The sequence below is a fragment of the Panulirus ornatus genome, chromosome 19 (assembly GCF_036320965.1).
Source record: "Panulirus ornatus isolate Po-2019 chromosome 19, ASM3632096v1, whole genome shotgun sequence".
Lineage (NCBI taxonomy): Eukaryota > Metazoa > Arthropoda > Malacostraca > Decapoda > Palinuridae > Panulirus > Panulirus ornatus.
Window position 1 is genome coordinate 68,895,165 of NC_092242.1, and position 21,277 is coordinate 68,916,441.

Genomic DNA, 21,277 nt, shown 5'->3' on the forward strand with positions numbered 1-21,277 from the left:
GAAATTTGTGTGGAGTGTGTTTTACAAAGAGGAGGGCGGGGCGCTCGGCCGAGGTGAGGAAATCTGAAGAAATAATGAAACATGTATGGAGTGTATTTTCCAGGGAGAGAGGGGCGGTAGTGAGGATCTCTGAAACACTGATGAGGGGGAGACAAATCACCAGAGTTGTGACATGTGTACCGAGGGGGAATATCGTGAGGGTGCAATTGTGGCGAGGATTGCTGGGCTTTGAGGGCTGGCTGCTCCCCAGCCTGGCTTACCTACACTTGTTAGGCAAGGGAGAGGAGGAAGGTCAGCGAGGCCGCAGCCCCTCAGACGGAATGCTACACCAAGGAAAGGTGTTAACTATCAACAGTTGTAGGGAGGTGAGGAAAAAATGAGGGGTGTATGAGGGGTGATGGGGGGGAGAAAGTGAGTCATAAACAATAGGTTGAGGATGGCGAGCGAAGACAAAGAGTAGTTTGGTACACAGGAGAGACAGATGACAGAGGAGCTGACGGTTCATTAAGAAGTTATCTGCTGGAATACGACAGTCGCATCCTGAACTAGTTGTTCAGCGTCAGACTGAAATGTGGTAGTACAATAGGAGGCTCCTCCCCCACCCACCACTCCCTCCGGCACATCAGACGGCAGGAAAATAACCATGAGGAAGCATCATAACATGGAAATTTTATGGGATATATGAAGGAAATAAACATTCTCATCTGATTACAGCCGATTATTCTTTCTTGTTCTCTTGATGATGACTCACTAAACACTCTATATCTGCTTTCAGCTTAATCATCACCATCTGTCTACAATGAATGACAGGCCTGATCGAGATACTTTGTGGAGGGAGTTACGTATACATGGTGTGGCAGGAAAACTGCTGGAAACGATGAGTTTATATCAAGAAAGCAAGACTTATCTGCACGGAGGGAGAGAGGAGGGTGGGTTATTCAGAGTGAAGGTAGGTCTGCCTCAGGGGTGTGTGATGTCACCCTGGCTGTTTAACCTGTCTGTGGATGGGGTGGTCAGGGAGGTAAATGCAAGGGTCTTGGAGAGAGGAGCAGGTCTGCACTCTGCTGAAGGTGGGGGATGGAGCCTGAGAGGTAAGTCAGCTGCTGTTCGGTCGAGGCAGATATGAGTAAGAAACTGCCGAAGCTGGTTTCTGAGCCTGGGAGACTGTAGGAAAGGAGAAAAATTGAGAACTAATGTGAATGAAAGTAAAGTTATCAAGTTTAACAGTTGAGACAGATCGGTTGGAGTGTGGTTTGACTGGAGAGAACCAGGAGGATGCATAGTATTGCAGGTACCTGGGAGTGGACACGGCAACGAATGGAACTATGACGAGCAGAAGCAAGCCATAGGGTTGGGAGTAAGGTCCTGTTGACAGTGAGAAGTGTAAACGGAAATCACTGTCTGTGAATACAAAGATGGGAATGTTTTATGGTACAGCGATGCGGTATACAAGGGGCGATGTGCTGTCGACGAACCAGGACGTATGAAGCCATCAGGGGAAACCACAGAAAGGTGTGTGGGACTTGGCTGTGGATGGAGGTTGTGGTCCTGTGCGTTATACATAACAACCATAGAGTGATGTGTGAGGGAATGAGGCCGTTCTTCGTCTGATCCCGGAGCTACCTCCCTCCGCAGGAAATGGCGATCAAGTATATAACAGATCGCATAAAACGACCTCACTTGATTAGTTGTAAAATAAAAAAAATCTCAGTATCTATGGAAGGAGCTGATCTTGAAGGCTGAAACATGGCTTAAAATCTATGCTTCACCTGAGATTGTTGGTGGATGAGATATTTCATTTCATCACAGATCCAACACTGTTTGCATTACATCACGTATACGGAAATACCAAATGTAGTACACATAAAATTGTGGTAACTGAAGAATGAAATAAAGCAGCTTTAGGGAACGAGGTCACGCTTCGTTATCACTTGGTGTAGAAATAACCTGAGTCACATTTTGTTGTTTCCTCTTCCGGCTTCAGTATATCACAACAAAAGACAGGAAAAAAAGTCTCTTACAATTTGGCAGGAGACAAGAGTTCTCGTTACGGGTCGCCCTTTCATCATCTTCAGTATAAACACGACAGCGATGATGAAACCTGGCAGGCCAGCTGGACATGAAGATTCATAAAGTCGTCTCGTGTGCGTGTGTGTGTGTGTGTGTGTGTGTGTGTGTGTGTGTGGAGGGGGGGGTGGTCGTCGACTAATACAGATCCCCTCAGTAACAGTCCCGAGAGGCCCATTTTTAGCCCCCAGGCTCGAGCAGCCCAAATATTTTGAAGAGCTTTTTGATGGGTTTTGAAGGGACCTTCCGGTAAATAAAAGCTGCCATTTTGGACTTGGACTGAGAACACAAAGGATGATCTTTTTTAAATCTTTTTCAAAGAAGGAAGGATGATATTGGCGGATAATATTTTAGGCTTGTGTTTTCAACGAAAAAAAAAAAGCCTCAAGTTATATTGACCGACTGGCCAAAACCCCCCAAAAAAGAATTACGGGATAACACAGGGTTCGAATCTCTTTAAGAATATAGGTAGCTTCTCTTCATTGTGTATAGACATCAAGAAACGACAAGAAACGAAAGCCACAAACAAACTTTGATGTAAGTACAGTAATCAAGACAAAAGACATTCCACTCACAGTATCAGCCACACCACAAGGTACATCTAGCCACGAGTGACCAAACCATAATATCAATGATTCAAGTTATATATCAAATTAGATTCTTCGAACATCAGTTCTTAAAAAAAGCAACTAAAAAGGAATCTCATCTGCATCTATCAACGAAATGTTAACATAAAACCTTTAAAGGAAAAAAATATCTGGTACAAAACCATAATCGACTCATGAACGACTAATGATATTCATCTGATATTCCCCGTGAATGACTCATGACATCAAAACACACCCACCTAAATAATAAATATAAGATACATTGTAACGTTGTTCATATCCAATCACTTGTCCATCACGGGACAATGCCACACTATGTGGGGATCTCACCGATAAATCACTCCTTCCATGACGGCATCCATAAGTCTCCTAGATTTTATGAACCTTTCGCGATTAAGTTTTATCATATCATAGACGTAAAAACCGACTTGGCTGAACACAACTCTGACTTGAAAAATTGTGTGTATGGTACTGGCGGCATTGTGACCACGCTGGCTAGTAGTGCCGCCCTGGCAGGCTGCTTGCCCAACAGACGGTCCTGTACTGCTTTTTTCTCCAGCCATTATTACTCCTCTTGTCAAAGTCTCGTTCTGGGATGTTATGCAGTTATTACTACCCGATCTAAGGATACTCCTCTATACTGCAACATCTGTAGCTTCGGTCTCGAACCTTTTAGTTATAACCTATTTTCACACCTGAACCTACCATCTGATACTCTTTAAATCTTTAACCCATTATGACTCTTTTAACTTGAGATCCCCCCTAACCCTATAGCCTAGCTTTCTCTCCTGTTGCCACAGTCTCCTATCCGATGATCTTAACCCATGTTTCCCTTGTTGCCACATTCTTCTACCTGTATGATCTTAACCCATTTTCTTTTACTTCTGTAACCAAATTCTTGTACTCCGTAATCTCACCCAATTTGCCTTCCTGTAATCCTAGTCTTCCTGCCTATAATCTGACCGCCTTTTTACAGTTATAACTACAGTTCCCTCTCTGTCATCTCACCCTATTTCTCTCCTGTGAGCACTGTATCCCACCCTGTAATCTCACACAGCTGTTACTCCTTCAGCCACAGTCTTCTAATCCATCCAGCTACTTCATCAATCCTTCACCCTCATAATCTACTTCAGAACCATCCTCATCTACCTCACCCCTTATATCGTCTTCTACACAACCATCTTTATCATCACATCCTACACACTTTCTTCATCCCTACCGACGCACTTGACTATTCTCTGCAGCTGAAGGCACGACTGTCACCCTCCGGTCAACGCCTGAGTCGACGGTACTCCTCCTCCTCCTCTGCCGTGGAGCACAGCAAGACTACTAAGGTTCTTTAAGGATGGCCTCCAGCTCCCCAGAGGGCATCACCAACTGCTGCAGTATTATAACCGATCCCTCCAGCCAGCAACTCTGAAAACTTTCACGAACAACAGCAAATCTGCTGCAACCGTAATCAACTTCCTTCAACAATGGACGCCACGTCACCAAGACCCAGAATAAATGGAACAGTCAAAGCTTGAAGTAACGCTGCAGCCGACGACCACACAATAGCCCCCCACACACTCAACAACATTCTCTCTCTCTCTCTCTCTCTCTCTCTCTCTCTCTCTCTCTCTCTCTCTCTCTCTCTCTCTCTCTCTCTCTCGCTCTCTCTCTCTCTCTCCTTTCACTGTGTTCTTCACTCGCCTCTCCGACCCTTATACCCGGTTCACTACTGTTCACCACACAGGCCCTCTCTCTCCTCTTCGTTCATCTTTTTATATATATCAAGACAACACTGAAGTTCTTTTCTTCGTCCATCTCTCTATTCAACCAACCTCAGCTCCTCATATAGTTACCAGTATTTCAGTTTTCTCATCAAGTGGTTTAATTCCTCTCTACACTTTCCAGTCAGCCATGTCTGTCATAGCCACTCTTCATTGTAGTACAAGAAGCATTACAAATGTTTCCCGGTTGCTTGGTTGCTTGGATGTTTGACCGCAAAAACTTGAACTCCTTCTTCAGGCGTTCACAATAATTATAAGACACACGCTCTCACTATTCCACGATCACAAACAAACTCGAAAAGAACCCAGTGATCTGTTGCCGCATGAATCCCTTTGAATTCCTCTGTAATTCCATAATTTTCAAAAAACAGTAAGTTTTACGGAAAGTTTTTTGGAAGGGGGAGTTACCACACAGAACGTGCATCAAACATAATGACGCTGTGATTCACATATAAACAAAAGCAAAAGAGAGTGGTATTATCTACGCATCTGGGTCACGGCCTCTGTACACTCGAACTCTGGAAGCCGAACATCAGCTTTCGGAGTATTTGACAGATAAATACTCTTTAATCTGGTTCCATTATGTATTGTCCAACTAATCAGATGGTCGATGCAAAGACCATAACAACTTTTCTTATCAGAATGAGGCCAACCACAACTACCATGTGAGGGAAGACACGTCAGGCTCCCAGAGTGCACAAGACCGAAGATAATGATAGCTGGGCAATGGCTGCTGAGGGACAAGAGACACAGGCACTGTATGGACTCTGGTGCGAGTGAGGGACCATTCCTGCTCTGTTTTGTTCATTTACTAAATCCCAGATATAATGATATCATTTGAAGAGACGTGATTTTCAATGCATGATAAAGCAGCACTTTATTCCAGTAAATAGAAATTCTGACATTTAGTACTAATGAAATGTCAACCCCAAACTCCCGAAGCACAAAGATTAATGAAACATTGATCATGAAAAGGTCACATTCCACTTTCTTCAACAACTTCCACATGACGCCACCCCCCCCCCCCCCCCGGTCAAGGTGGTTCTTATGATACAAGTAACAATCTGCAAATGCTCAACAATTGATCAAACTGAATCAGTTGTTACGTCACGAGCAATAATCCTTTCCACCAGTGGTGTACGAGATGATGATTTCCATAACAATGCTTCATCATCAGTTAGCTAATCAACACTGAAGTCTTCTTGCCCAATAATTTGTCCACTGAGCCTATAAAGAAAACAGAATCGATAAAGAAAAACGAAACACATCGACGTTTGTTATCAACTACTTCGCCTTTAATGAATTCCTGTCCCTTCCAGCGTTATACAGTCTTCATAGTACACTAAAAACTATAACTTCACAGTGTTGCACTTAACCTCAGTACAGCCAACTTCTGTCCATATATATATGAATATAACCAGAACTCTTCACAGAGCCCCATACTTCTAGAAGAGCTATTTTCTTCCCTCCAAAAATAACAGCAGCTTTCCAATAAGTCTTTTACCTCTAAAAGAGCGACCTTCCCTCCATCATCAACCATACCTCTTCACACAGTCACTTACCCCTAGTACAACTACCTACTTCCCTTTTTGCAATAACCAAAGCCCTTCACAAAGCTACCTAACTCCATCACGGCTTCCCTTCCCTCCATCAATAACAGTATCTGTGTACACGCCCAAGAGCACCTCTAACGTAGCCTCTTTCCCTCCGCTATTAACTAACATTCTCTCCAACAGCAATCACTTAACTGCAACAATAGTCTCTCCACCAATCGCAGCGGCACAAGAAGAGTGGGGTGCGTTAATTACATAAAAGTGAGGCCCTTGGAGAGGGCGACGTTTAATCTAATTCTGCCTAATGATGCAGACAGGAAAATAGGAGAGGGAGTTGCTGAAATTTCCCTGCAAGATTTCACTGTGTTACGAAGTCAACGGAAGTCACCCCTTTTTGTTCCTTGATTCGTTACTCTCGTTCGCCTGCCGTAACAGGCGAGGCGGGGGGAGGAAAATGGTAATTCACTACTTAAGCCTAAAAAGAGACATATTTTTATCACTCCAATAAATAAGACATCAGAGAAAACAGTATCTTGCCGGTACACCGAACTAGATAACTTTGTCTCTCAGAAGAGAAGAGGAATTAGTGTGTGACTAAAATCCATATGGGAAACCAATTGGTCCAGATGGATTACTGTATATTTCAGTAAAGTAACACGTTTATGGAGAAAGTAATAAGACCACATGTTGTAATTGCTATACTGCGGCTAGGTTACAGGTATTGCTTCTAGGCTATAGGGACTATTGGTGTTGTGGCCTATCTAGAGATGTTAATCATTTCAATTGTAATTGACATGACCGGAGTCGTTGCCTGGCAGGCGTTCCACACGAAGGTCAAGTGGTGCGTTAAAAGAAGACGGGACCTGGAGTCATGGGTCATTAGGGTGTGACCTCCGCCAGATGGCAGGAAGGGGGTACGGCATTTGCCACGAGCACTGTGTATACTTGTATGTAATCTTAAATGACAATCAGAAAAGTGAAAGAACAAAACAACAATACAGCAATGCTGATAACATAGTTATGTAAAGGATGCGTTGAAACATGAATGCCTTTTCGATAACCGAAAAAGAGATTCATTTCGACCTTATCATAGTTGCCATCTGAGGGAAATTATCCCAGGAGTGTCAAGCAACATTTTTTTTTCTCCTCTGTAATTTCATTCATGCCTACCATCTGATTCAATTCACTGAGTTTCCACATAAGCGAGAGGAGAAGCCATATTCACTCGAACCACACAATGTTAGCAAGACACACACAATTAAAGACACTAGACATATTCACACAATAAAGTCGCTTTTAAAGCTTTCAAATATATTAGGTAACAATGATGGTATTTTGGCTTGTGAGTTGTTCAGGAAACTGACTTGTGTCAACAACGAATGTTAATACAACAGTCAAGATTTCCTGCTAACAACTAATAAATGTATATTTATATATTAATATGATTCCTAACTATTTAAAACTTATTCTTAAACTTTAGCGAATATAACAAGGTCAAAGTTTAGGTGTTAAGTTATCATTCACAAGTTAATTACTGTAATACTATAGTGATTTACTCTCATAACGTTTCCCAGCTCTCACTCAACGTGTCTGTCTCAGCACTGGGGACCAGTCTGGTCCCAGGGTACAGTCATGTGGCGTCATAGTTGACACACACGAGGATAACTGGAGGAGATTCACACTATCGCCCGCATGAGTAATGCCACAGCCTTTCGCTCTCATCTCCTTAGAGGATAGTAATTCTGCAACTACTGTTGCACACACACACACACACACACACACACACACACACACACACAATTATAAAGGAGACCATTCAGTCTGAAGGTTCTGGCAGCAACCCTACCCCGTTTTCGGTATGGAAACAATATGAAGAAGGGGTAACCACAGGAATCTGTGTGAGGAATCTAATAATGATAAGCAACGGCATCATGAGGTTCACCATCTATTCCCGGCACGTCCCCAGTCTAGCCCAGTCTACCCCTACCTCACACTCCTAGAGAAACTCTGGCATTCGAAGAATTGCCCTTACTCCTCCCCAGCTAACTCCCCTGCCAAAGCCAACTCTCTCTTGCTTCAGAGCTCTCTACCTCGCCCAACTTCGCTCGAGTGTTTTCCATGAGGTGACTGACGATATCTTGTGTCCCCCGTCCAACCAATCATCAGGATCCCTCAGCCCCACCTCATCGCCCTGCCTCACACACCAACAGCCGAGACCCAACGTTGCTTAAAAAGAATGTTCGACTAATGCCAATCGTTTCTACGTCCACTAGCCAACGAGAACGTTTCTTCAGTGATCCTAACTAGACCACGATAACTGCTGCCTTTCGCGTCTGTCGGCAAAACCCATTTTCGTTTCAACAGTCCCCCCTAGATGAGCAAACCTGAGCAGTCGGCTAATCACTACCCCAATATACACTTTATAAATTCCAGCTTTAGTACAGACAAATAAAAATCAGTTATGCCTCAGTATCCCTCTAACCCAGCCAGAATGAAACATTAGAGGCCTCAGCTTTTCCAAAGCCAAGCCTAAATTTTGCCTTTTCATCATCCAACGAAACCAAGGGTTATCTCAGCTTCCCTAGCGATGTGCAGATTTGTCTCAGTCATCCACGATCGAGCCTTTTCCACCTCAGCCTCAGTAACCTCATCATCCTCCCCAGCTCAGACCTAAGACCAGGGGACATCAGGTTTACTCCACAGTCACAGTCGGGATTTTTCAAACCTGGTCAGAATTGTCTCTATTTTCTCTGGTCCAACTCTCAACCCAGAGTTGGTCCTCTTCCTTCCTCCTGCCCGAGCCCAACCCTCCGGTGCACGGTAATGGCAGACGTCCCTGTCGAGCGGGTGATTTTAATCTAATCTGTAGCCATAATCAGCGAGGGGGGCGGCTGCCAGAAATCAATGAGAGTGTTATAAAGTTCGTCAAGGGTACTACGAAGTACTGCAGGTTGATGTTGCCACAAACATGTATGAAGAGCTTCACACACACACACACACACACACACGCACGCACGCACACACACACATACATACAAAAATACACACGTGTAGTCCTCTCTCCCCGAGATGTATCGAGAAGTAATCACGGAGAAGTAATTACATACACACGTTCACACACACACACACACCGAACCATATGAAACTGGGAATCATCACTTTCAGCGCTACAAAGGCTTGGCTCTCAAGCGCCAGACAGCCATCATGACACATCCTCAGGGTGTCACCACACTGCAAGACCTGCCAAAGGTTCACTGCCGAGTCTGACGTGGTGACTTAGAAACACGATCCAGTGACGTCCTCAGACGCGGCCCGTTACGATGACTTTAATATGGTTGATGATAGACTCGTCTTGTGGTTGGGCTGGCACGAGCCAGTCTTGTCACGTCGATGGATGGCTTGTTCTCAACCAAGTGGGTTAAAAAAGAAATATCTAATCCATTATGAAAGAGAACTACGACATTTCATAGATGGCGCACCCTAACGAACCAAAGCCAAAAAAAAAAAAAAGAATCAGTGGAGAGCAGTCCATACGCAGGGGTAAAAAAAAAGAAAAAGGACTCTGAAAAAGATGTCAACCGTAATAAAAGTGTGACTGAGGGAAAAAGGTCGACAGAGTCGGATCAAAAAAAAAAAAAAAAAAAAGAAGAGAGTATCCGAAGCGACAAATGGTAAAGTGAAAACTGTGAAAGATTCCCCTCCACTTCACGGCGGACATCCAGTCCTAGAAAACGGGATTAGAGGGAAAGAGCAAAGAAAACAGGTCAGCACGACATACCGTAGGGTGGTAATGACCCTTAGTGGGCTAAAGAAACGAAACTGTATCCACTGATGTTCAAGTAAAAATGACAGAGAAAGACATGCGAGACAAAAGCCGTGTTAATACACTTCAATCACCTGCTTCATCCATGACATATGTTAATTTTGGCAAATTAGGCAAAGCCAATGAAGGCTAATGAATATTCACGTAGCTACCAATATGATGGGCACATATTGAGAAAAAAGAGGACAGTCAATTCAAAAAACCACTACAGACTCTCCCATTAGCAACCACTGAGTTAGTTCGTTCAATCCATATATATATATAATATAATATATATATATATATATATATATATATATATATATATATATATATATATATATATATATATATATACATACATATATACATACCTTGCAAACGTGGGAGACAGCGACAAAGCAAAAGAAAAAAAAAAAAAATATATATATATATATATATATATATATATATATATATATTATATATATATATATATATATATATATATATATATTGCACTAGGTCACAGTGGTATGCGTGATCTAGTATATGCATATAACCATAAGGAAAATGAAACACGACAATTCCCAAGTGCACTTTCGTGTAATGATCACACCGTCTGGAAAAATACTAAAATGAGAAGACGTAGAACAGTCAGTTGATATACAAGGAAGAGACGTTGCAGTTTGAATTCAGTTGTACACTAAACAAGGTGAAAATATGTCTAATTCCAGATTATGCAGTAACTAAATCTTATAATGAGAGACTACGGTCGCTGCAACATGGATTGTCGTTCCCGTTCGAAGAATCCAATGGCCAATTACAAGCTTCGGGGGTTTAAGAACAGTCATATTTACTGGTTATCAGCCATATATTTCCGACATCGCCTCATCCACGACCGTTGTAATGCGAAAAGCTAGTGTCGTGGCCGTACAGTGCGACTTAATTCTTAGGTTTTACAGTCACTCCTTGTGGCTCTGCCCTCCTGTAAGCTACTACTTGTAATCAATGTTCTCTGTGTAAATTATCCGACGTGTTGTATGTGGTTGGTTCAGGCCAGCATAACCTCACTAAGGGCAGGGCGCACTTTATGTGGCAACACGGCACAGCGCTCTGGTAGAAAGCTGTGCAAAGCCGGTTTTCATACTTTTGTATTCTAGTCTTCCACTCAGTGCATTAAACACCTACAAACTAGGAGCATTTTACGCAGTACAGGTTAAGTCGGGATGGACGGTGTGAGTCCTCCGCTCCTGTGTACTTGCTGTGTATGTTCTCATTCGGCAAACAACGCTTTACAATTCCTCCTGGTTTAGGGTTTTTACTTTCAAAATATGACTGATGAAATTAGATGAAACGGCTGTAAAAACTGTGACTGTGAGACGTCGTACGTAAGTGATCTGATCTATCGCTAGTAATTTCATTACGAATTTGAAAATACAAAAAAAAAGATGTAGGTAAGTCAGAACTATGAATGAACTCGTTCACAGAGAGCAAGGCAGAGGCCATACTATACAGTAATGGAGTGTGTGGTCTCGGAATCACCTTAAGTATGAGAAAAGTGCCCAAGTTATTCTGAGAAGTTGTAACAAAACGCTGTTGTTGACCTTGCTAACCCCAGCAGTGGATAAGTCTACAGGCCAAAAACCAACCAACCAACCAACAAGGACTGTGTACCTCAGGTTCTGTTACCTTACTACCTTCCTGGGGATTTCTTAACTACGAGCCTTGCCACAAACCCTCCGAAAGTCTTCACCTCTGAAAAAAAAAAAAAAATTAGAGATGGTTTTAAGCTCCTGACTACAGCTAGAGTCATGGCATCAAGGATAATCTCATTTCGCAAGTGAAGATACAGCTTTAGAGGAGGATGAGATGACCTGTTCTGCCCTAGATTAAAACCTGCGGTTAAAGTTCGATCCTTGTCCAAGTGCAGAGGTACTACTTTACGGGGAATTGTACCAAAAAAAAAAAAGGTTCCAGCGCGTCACTCGTATCCAATAACAGATCCGTGGCGGTTATAACAGAGGGTGTGAAGTGTGTGAACCATTACAAGTGTTCCCTGGTTTTGACCCACTTGGTATGGCAGTCTTGTTCTACCAACTGGAAGGTTCTTTCTCCTGGGAGGCTTCACTGATAGGGCTGGTTCGGGGGCGGGGGGCACTCCATTCTTAGGAGGTTCCACTTTTTTAGAGAGCCCACTTCTGAGAGAGAGAGAGACTCCACTTCTAAGAAACCCCACTTCTTGGAGGCACCTTTGCCTGGGAGGCCCTTTTCTGGAAAACTCTGCTTCTTGAAAGCCCTTCCTCCTCAGTGCCCTACTATCTGGGTAGGTCCGCTTCTTGGAGGCCTTACGTGGAAGCTCATCTAAGAAGCTCCACTTCTATGACACATAAAACTCTACAGCAATTAGAAATAACATTATCACATTGTTTGTATTTCCTTCTTTCTGTTACTTTACAAGCAAGTGCACATACCGTTCTTAGGCACGTTCATAAGAAAATCTATCACCAACGCAAAGAGTGTAGGTGACAGAGACTAAACCTTGAGATTGGAAAAAACAACATAGTTATACCTAAAGCAGTCTGAGAGCGAAACCAAAAAGTAACATTATGCTGTAGAGCTTCAGCAACAATCGTTATGTACATGTAATGTACGGAAGGCGATGGAGAAGAAATAAACTCGCTGCTTTTATACTGTGCTGTAGGAGGAGGGAGAAATGAGAGACGCTTTGGGAAAGGTAAGGCGTGTAGGGGGTGCACAGGTGAGGTGGAGTGGCTGGTCCAGAAGAAACACTTGTTTGAAGGTTAAGGACCGTAGCCTCAACCCGCTGCTTGTGACTGTCCTGCCAAACTTGCCATGGGAGTGATCATCATAGTGGCGGAGAGAACACGTCACTAGGACGACGGATAGAAATGACGCCACCAACGCTGTGGGTCAAACATTATCTCTGATCTGCTGGTGATGGCCATACCGTACTGTGTATGCCATTGTGAAAGCTATTGTGTAGTTCCTTCTCACTTTTCCCCTACACTACCCAATCGCCTCCACATCCTCTCCTTCTGCTGTCGTACCTTCTTCCCTTCCTGTGCTGACGCAACTCCACCCCAAGCTAGCCTCTTCCCTCCTCCCCCACGATCACATCTCCCTTCGTGACCATCCCTACCTCCCGCCCCTTTGTGGGGAAGCGGCAGCAGCAGCGGTAGCAACAGCAGCATCAGCGTTCTACTAGACTCGACCCTGACTCATTTACCTTCATTAATTAATATGGTCCTAATACAGGCATGATCCTCTTAGCGTGCCGGGTCCCCCCTTCCCCAACAAGGACCACTAGTGGGTATGGGCTGCCGTCCACAGCCGCCAGAAGAACGCAGCATTTTTTTTTTTTCCTTTTTCTTGATTGGGTGGTTATGGGCAGGGGTGAGGGTGGGCAGGGGTGAGGGTGGGTAGGAGTGAGGGTGGGCAGGGGTGAGGGTGGGGGGGAAGAGGGGAGAATGGGGAGTGGCAACGCCCCCAGAACCCACCCGATGGAGGCGCAGTCACCACCTTTATCAGCGTCTCACTGCGCGGCTGGATGGATGGGCCTACGTTAAGGTGTGTGTGTGTGTGTGTGTGTGTGTGCCTTTCGCATGTGTATCAGGGGCTGTGCGCAGTCTGATGTCTGTACACAACCAACCGGTCTCTCTCTAGTGCCTGAAGCGGATGTCATACTCAATCATTAAGAGACTGATTAAGGGCAATCACTTGACGTCACTGATTATAACGTAAATTAGATACACTCGATCAAAGAGCTCATTCAAGGCCGCTCCTTTGTCAATGAGAAGTGACGGACGGGAACCTTTTGATCTACGGCTATCAACAACAGATCATGTCTACATACGATATAGTCAGTCACCTTCTATAATCGTTCTGATACACAGAAAGGCTGATACAAAAGAATAATATATATATATATATATATATATATATATATATATATATATATATATATATATATATATATATATATACATATATATATATATATATATATATATATATATATATATATATATATATATATATACATATATATATATTTTTTTTTTCTTTCTTTCATACTATTCGCCATTTCCCACGTTAGCGAGGTAGCGTTAAGAACAGAGGACTGGGCCTTTGAAGGAATATCCTCACTTGGCCCCCTTCTGTTCCTTCTTTTGGAAAATAAAAAAAAAAAAAAACGAAAGGGGAGGATTTCCAGCCCCCCGCTCCCTCCTCTTTTAGTCGCCTTCTACGACACGCAGGGAATACGTGGGAAGTATTCTTTCTCCCCATCCCCAGGGATATATATATATATATATATATATATATATATATATATATATATATATATATATATATATATGTAGTTGTTGCCGGACTCTGCCTACATCACGTTACACCACGAGTGAAAAGTCACCTACAGCGAGGCTGTCATTGGTAACACGGTCTCGTCAAAGTGCTTCTCACTCCAAAGGAGTGCACGTTTCCCTGCTGATGGAAGTATGACAGCCCTGGGGATGCAGAGCCTCTGGAAAGAGGTCGTGGGTAACACCAGAGACGTATCTTAGAATGACGTCTCGAGGTAACGATGAATAAGAAAAAGCTAAAACTTGCTTAATATTTCGTGTTCCTAACTGTTCTAATGGAGGCACCTTACCGCACTGCAGACATGGGGAGGGGGTGTCCCTTTCCTCTTGAAAATCAAATTCTGAAATCTGTTTCTACAACGAATTTTGGCTAATCTACAACGCACAAAGGACACCGAACAAACACTCTACATCCAACGCTTCTTGGGGCAGAGCCAGAATATCGCTTAGATGGTTTAAACTATTCAAGTGTTCAAGAAGGTTATATATTTCCTTAACAACTTTGATTTTCTTGGTTACAGGAGACGCCTCCGGTAACACTCATCCTCTCCAGTCTTGCAACGACATCTCTCACGTCCTGTCTCATGGATCATTCCAGTATTCACGTTGCTCCTTTACATCTTCCCTTCCGAAATGGCGGCCAAGGCACGAAACACCGTCGCTGCCTGTGGTGTGCGTAAGGCGGGCATCCCCCCCCCCCCCCACATATGCGGATTGATAAAGAAATGGAATACATATTTTTTCCCCATGTACCGGATGTGACGTAGAACATCATTGTCCCTCAGATGGGGTATTGGGAAACGATCATGGCCCTCCAGCCTAGAGTATATGTGAACATTAAGTATTATACAGCGGGTACACAGACTCCTCCGAGAGCTTCCTAACTACAACACACACACACACACACACACACACACACACACACACACACACACACACAAAGATGGTAAGGGAATCAAGAAAGCTGAGTTATAGGGAAGAGGTTATATGGGCCCTAAATCTTTCAACCACGAAAAAAGTTTAGCAAGGAACTTGTTTCAGATGATGTAAGGGATGTTCTTCTGTTGATGTATGACTGGAACAAACTGAATTATAAGACTGTGAATGTGTGTCTGACTGAGTGAGGCAAAGGGAGTGAGTTGTAGGCAAGCTTGGCTTCCCCTTCTCACACACGCAGCTTTCGCTTACCGTTCAGCTCCCCCGAGATAATGACTATATAAGTTCATTAAGGAAGTTAGCCCCAAATCCGCTGAGACTGGTTCTAGTTATAGTGCTAACGAGTTAGCTGCCCAGGCCGAAAGAGGGCCGTTGGGCACATTATTCCGGGAAAGGTTCCGCTAACTCAGTCAAGTGACCAATCATAAGCCGACAGAGGCTATCAAGTTCTCCTGCCCACATGAAAGAGAAAAACCGAGAAGAAAAAGGCATAATACAGATGAATGGAAACATCCATGGCTGTGATGGCGTCTATAAAATCCTTACGAACTAGAGGGTCTATGTTGGATGTGTGAGAAAATTCAATTTTGCTCTTAATGAGGCAATTAAGAGAACAAAAGTGCGCTACCGATCTCCACCGGTACTGTCAACACCCACGTACGGACAGAGGGACGTCACAAAGGACGGACAGACAGCGAATGCCACGGTTGGATGGACGGACGGACGGTGGAAGTCATGGACAGAGAGACATTCATATATATAAGTTGAAGGGATTGTTGATTTGAAATCACCACTTCAAGAGTTATATATATATATATATATATATATATATATATATATATATATATATATATATATATATATATATACTTGATCATGTTTCTCCCTAAATCTCCCTAATCTACCTTACTACATCATCCTAAATGTTCCCGACATCATCTCAATACAATGAATTAATCATTACCATTGTCCAGTCCAGCACTACAGCTCGTAACTCTGGTTCAGTCATTTCTCTCATCCCTCGTTCAGCACATTCCCTCTGACATGATTCATTCTAAGATCCTTATTTACCGGATGACCTCTTGACGTCAATTCTTTTCTTCTTCTTGCCCTCACTCGAACTACATGCATTCACTGCAGTCCATACCCAAGTCTGCTGTTCTTACATCATCCACAACTCAAACGTGTAATACATCTTTTCATATCATCTTCATATATGACTGTTCTATTAAGTTCTGGTAACTCAGTGTTGTTCATTCCTTTATTATTTTCTTCTGATATTTCATTCCTCTTATATCGTCAGTGCCAACCGAGGACAGCGATTTCATTTAAACCACTAAGAATGATTTTTATTTTCTCATCCACTCCCTTTTTCTTTTCTCTCGCCCTTTCTCTCTCACGTTTCTTTGCACATGGCATTCTTTTTCCTTTGTGTGTTTTCCTCTCTGTCCTGAGGACCAAGACATGAGGAACAAGTCCATCAAATCCCATGTGTGTCATACAAAGGGACTGGAAGGGTCGGACTGGGAGTGCTGGGGGACCTACCCGGTGCAGCAAATATTTAATCGCCACGAAAGATACATGTGAGGTCGGGCTCTCGGCTGCACCTGTGACAAGCACGCTGGATTCACATGACTAAATGGAGCGTCAAGGGAGTAAATGGAGGCTGTAGATAAAGGATAGTGGTTGACAGTTTTAGGGAAAGATAGTTTTGTTATATCAGATACAGAGAAAAACTGAAAGGTTATGAAGACCTTTGTTAAGAATGGGAGTGAAGAATGATGTACGTGGTTTTAGGGGAGAGTTGAACTTATTGTTCTCCAGAAGACGTGAGGCACTTGATGACATCTATGCTCCAGGCAGAGCTGGTCGAATGTGATATAACTTTGAAAGTTATCACTGTGAGTCTTGACTGTTACTAGGTTTCACCATCGAAGAGCAACACTATTTGAAACCCATGATCGAGGAGCAACACTATTAGAAACCCATGATCGAAGAGCAACACTATTTGAAACCCATGATCGAAGAGCAACACTATTTGAAACCCATGATCGAAGAGCAAACACTATTCTAAGGTTTCAAGATCGAAAAACACAGTTTTGACAAGGTTTCAATAATGAAGAGCAAAATCATATTGCAAGAACAGTGAACGTTTCCTCACAGACCAAGGATAAGTTATCACCATCATGACACTGTAATCTGGATGGCTCATAACCTGTATAAAATAAACTTCACGACGGAGCCGAAGTCCCAGAACTCCAAGCAAAACAAAGTGCTAAATAACAAGACGCTTATCATCGCCTGGAGAGTGAGAACTCAGAAGCATTTTGTGGGGACGTTCTCATCTGGGCGAGGGATTGCAACGTTGCATAGGAAGTTCAGGAGACTGGGGCCCCGTGGGAACAGAACTCTCTTAAATAGGTAATTACACGCCGACATCCTGATGAGAGATATCAAGTATGACATGCTGATAAGTTCTCACGTAATCTTTTGAGAATAAGGAGATTCACGGAACAAATCATAATTATGTTAGATTAAGAAGTTTATGAATAAAAGAAGATCAACCTAAAGTACTATAGAAAAATTCTTCATTAGAAGTAGGACACTGTGACGAGTATCAGCATCATAATGACTTAATGACTCTTCTTATTCTGGTAAGGAATACTGTCAGAGGGTAAATAATGCCACACGTCCCTGGAGCCTGGAGAGGAGAATAGCCGCACCACTGCTACAAGGTAAGTCAGGGAATGTTACCTGATGCAAATGTTAGAACTGAAACAATGTACACCAACCAGGGTGGACGAGTCGTAGACAAGAAAGAGCTGGACTTTAAGAGATGAAATTGGGGAAAAACATTCCGGGGCACTGATGGAGATGAGGTGGATATCGAAGAGATAAGATCTGAGCTAATCTGTCCAGAGAGAGAGAGAGAGAGAGGAATTAAGCAGATCACTAGCGACCTAATAGAGTGTAGGGAAGTTATATCCTGAGGGAAATTAGAATCTTTCTTCCCTTCTAGTCTCTTCCTTGACCCTTTTGTTAATAACTATGACCCTGATAACAGTGTACATATTGCTGTCATATCCCAAGAAATCGCAAATATTGCTCTGCTATCTTATTTCGGTTTTTGGATTAGTTCTCTGTACTTACGCATGTAAGTCCCAAACTCAGCCTTCACAGTAATATTTATGCCTACATGGACGCGGTATTGGTTGGGATTCTTCATAATCTCCCAAGATAATTTCTAATATAATTCTAGTAGAAAGGAATCTGATCTCTTTGACCCTCGTGCTTGTTGCAGAGTTCCTTAACCCGATACTAAATCCTGGCAGACCGTGTGATTACCTCCACTAGGTTCACCTTCACCCTCATCTCCCGACACCTCAAATCATTTAATGGTCTTTGCACTGCGGTAATTCCGGGGAATTTTACCAATAACACTCACTCTTACACCATCCTTGTGTCAAACTTTTCATATCTAAATATACATAGATAGATAGATTGACTGATAGATAGATAGATAGATAGATAGATAGATAGATAGAGAGAGAGAGAGAGAGAGAGAGAGAGAGAGAGAGAGAGAGAGAGAGAGAGAGAGAGGAGGTGGGGGAGAGATTCAATGCTATGTACAATCTAGATGGAATACGATTGAATTACGTACAAGGTATAACACATCATTTTGACATAAGCCATTAAAGCCGTCCACCAACCTAGAAACTCATCTCTGTCAGTCTCAAATATTCTCCATTTCTTTATGATTCTCACCAACTGCTGTCTACGGTAGTTAACGAGCTGAGGTACAACACAGTGCAAGGTACTTATGTAAGCGAGGGTTGTGCCCGTTTGTACGAATACGTGAGGCTGTGTCTGTTGTAGCTTCAAGTTAGTGTAATCTGCATACATATCGCGTCTCCGTCAGCGGAGTAATAACCACTTTAACTATCTATTATAACACCACCACCATCGCCTCTAATTCTCTGGCCCCATCTCCCCGTTTCCCTTTAGGGTCTTCCCTTGACTGAGTCCTCCTTACCTTCCTCACGACAGACGCCTTACCTTCCCTCACTCCTTCGTGCTCACTTCTCCTAAGTTGAATCCGTCTCGATATTCCCTCACTCTTCTCCACACTCCTAATGCTGCATTTCTCTGACCATTCAATGTATTATATCTCTTTCACCAGTCCTTCAAGTATCCTTCCTGGTTTCTTCCCTTCGTTGCGTCCCTGTCACACCAGCCCTTCACTAACACCAGCACCAGCACTTCCTGGATCATCTTCCTCCACCAGGCTTCACCACACACGTCGTTGTACCATCTTAACTCAATCCTCAACTACCCAGTTCATCTTCCTTTCCTTGCACACGTCGCCATATTCTCCCCACTTTCCTCCCTCACTCTAGCACCAAGCTTTCGTTTTCCCCCCACTTCCAGGTACTCTCACATTCTCTCCTCTCTGTCTTTACCAGTGTAATATTCAAACACTAAAAAAGTGGAAATATATATATAATCATATTTTTTAATCATATTTTCTCATGGCATATCACCGTACAGTCTCAACAAACGCTCCTGCCTGAGGCACACTACCATACTTTCGTTAGTATTTCTGGTCAACCTCCACTCTGCATATCCGTACACACTGCAACTCCGACACACACTCAAAGTCTCCACTATTCCACTCATATACAAAGAGGAACCCTCCCCACCAAGCCACCAGCTCCATCCCTCCCTTTCCATCATTCACTGAATCTGTTCTTCAGTTTATGCACCCGAAACCGACCCGACCATTTCTCATTATTAAGTCAATGTCTGCATCATACGCCGCAGTGGAGGGGAACACTCACCTTACCAACTAAATATCGCTCAGTTCACCGTCTCTGCTGACGGCGAATTCCAGTATTTCTTCCCTCAATCGCCTTTTCCCAGCATCACGAAATATTCAATAACGTTTCGGTCCTTACGTTTCTTATCCTAACACCCCCTCCCCCAAATCTACATAAGCTGCGAGTGTTTTCTCTACCAGCATTACTCTTGGTTATCACCCTCACAGAGTCCTACTTACTTACTTACCATACAAACACTTACTGCGTATAGTTCCCACTTACTACCTACACCTCGTATCACCTGTTCTACTTATTTCTTCATGCACGACCATTTTCAAAACCATTACAATGTTTTCTTTTCATGAACGTATATCAGACATCCCAGACGCGCGTGCGCACTCTCGTAAACCCTACCTCTTCCTCTTACACAAGGAAGAGGAATATTCTTCCGAATATCGTCAAATTCCCCGATGATTCCTCCACCATTTTCTCTTACCATCTGATTCAGGTGACCTCTTTTTGGGCCACACGTTTTTTCATTCTTCTGGGTGAGTTTTATACCAGAGTCAGACCCTCTCAGATTTGCCCTGAAGAGTTCCTTTGTCTCCATTAAAATGCTCATTCTCTTTCATTCTCAGGTCCTCTGAATATTCATTATTTCATACCATCACGTTTAGATTTACGCTTAGCATTCTGCACCTCTGCTTTCATAATTTTCTTCTTTTTCCACCTTGTTCCTCCCTCCTTCCCATTATATATATATATATATATATATATATATATATATATATATATATATATATTGCAACTTCGTGTGATACTTGCATTACATGAAGATTTAGCAAAGAAAGACAGAGAAAATGGTAGAGTCAGCTTACATCGCGACAGAGGAGACAACCAATCATAGAGATGGATTCTTTAAGTTGACAAACGTAACAGCAAGTAATATTAGAACAGATGAATATTTCCCTTCAAGTCCATGACTGACATTATTTGCGCCTCTTTAGCTACAAGAATCATTAATATGTGTGTATTTCTACTCTTCCTCCACTGATCTACGATATTCATGTCTGCTCCACTAACACGAACAGCCTCGAAGGGACCAAGTGGTCTGTTTCTATTTGAATTCCTTTGTGGGAGGTGGGGAGAGCGAACACTGAAGCCTGCGCTGCGGAGGAGGAGGAGGAGGAGGAGGCGCACAGCCAGAGAAGCAGTGAGGACACGACAGGTCACGGCAGCGTCCAGAGGGCTGAAGTGAAGGAAAAAAGAGTGACTCGGTTGTCTCAAGTGTCTTCTTCCACCCTTATCCATACACACACACACACACACACACACATATATATATATATATATATATA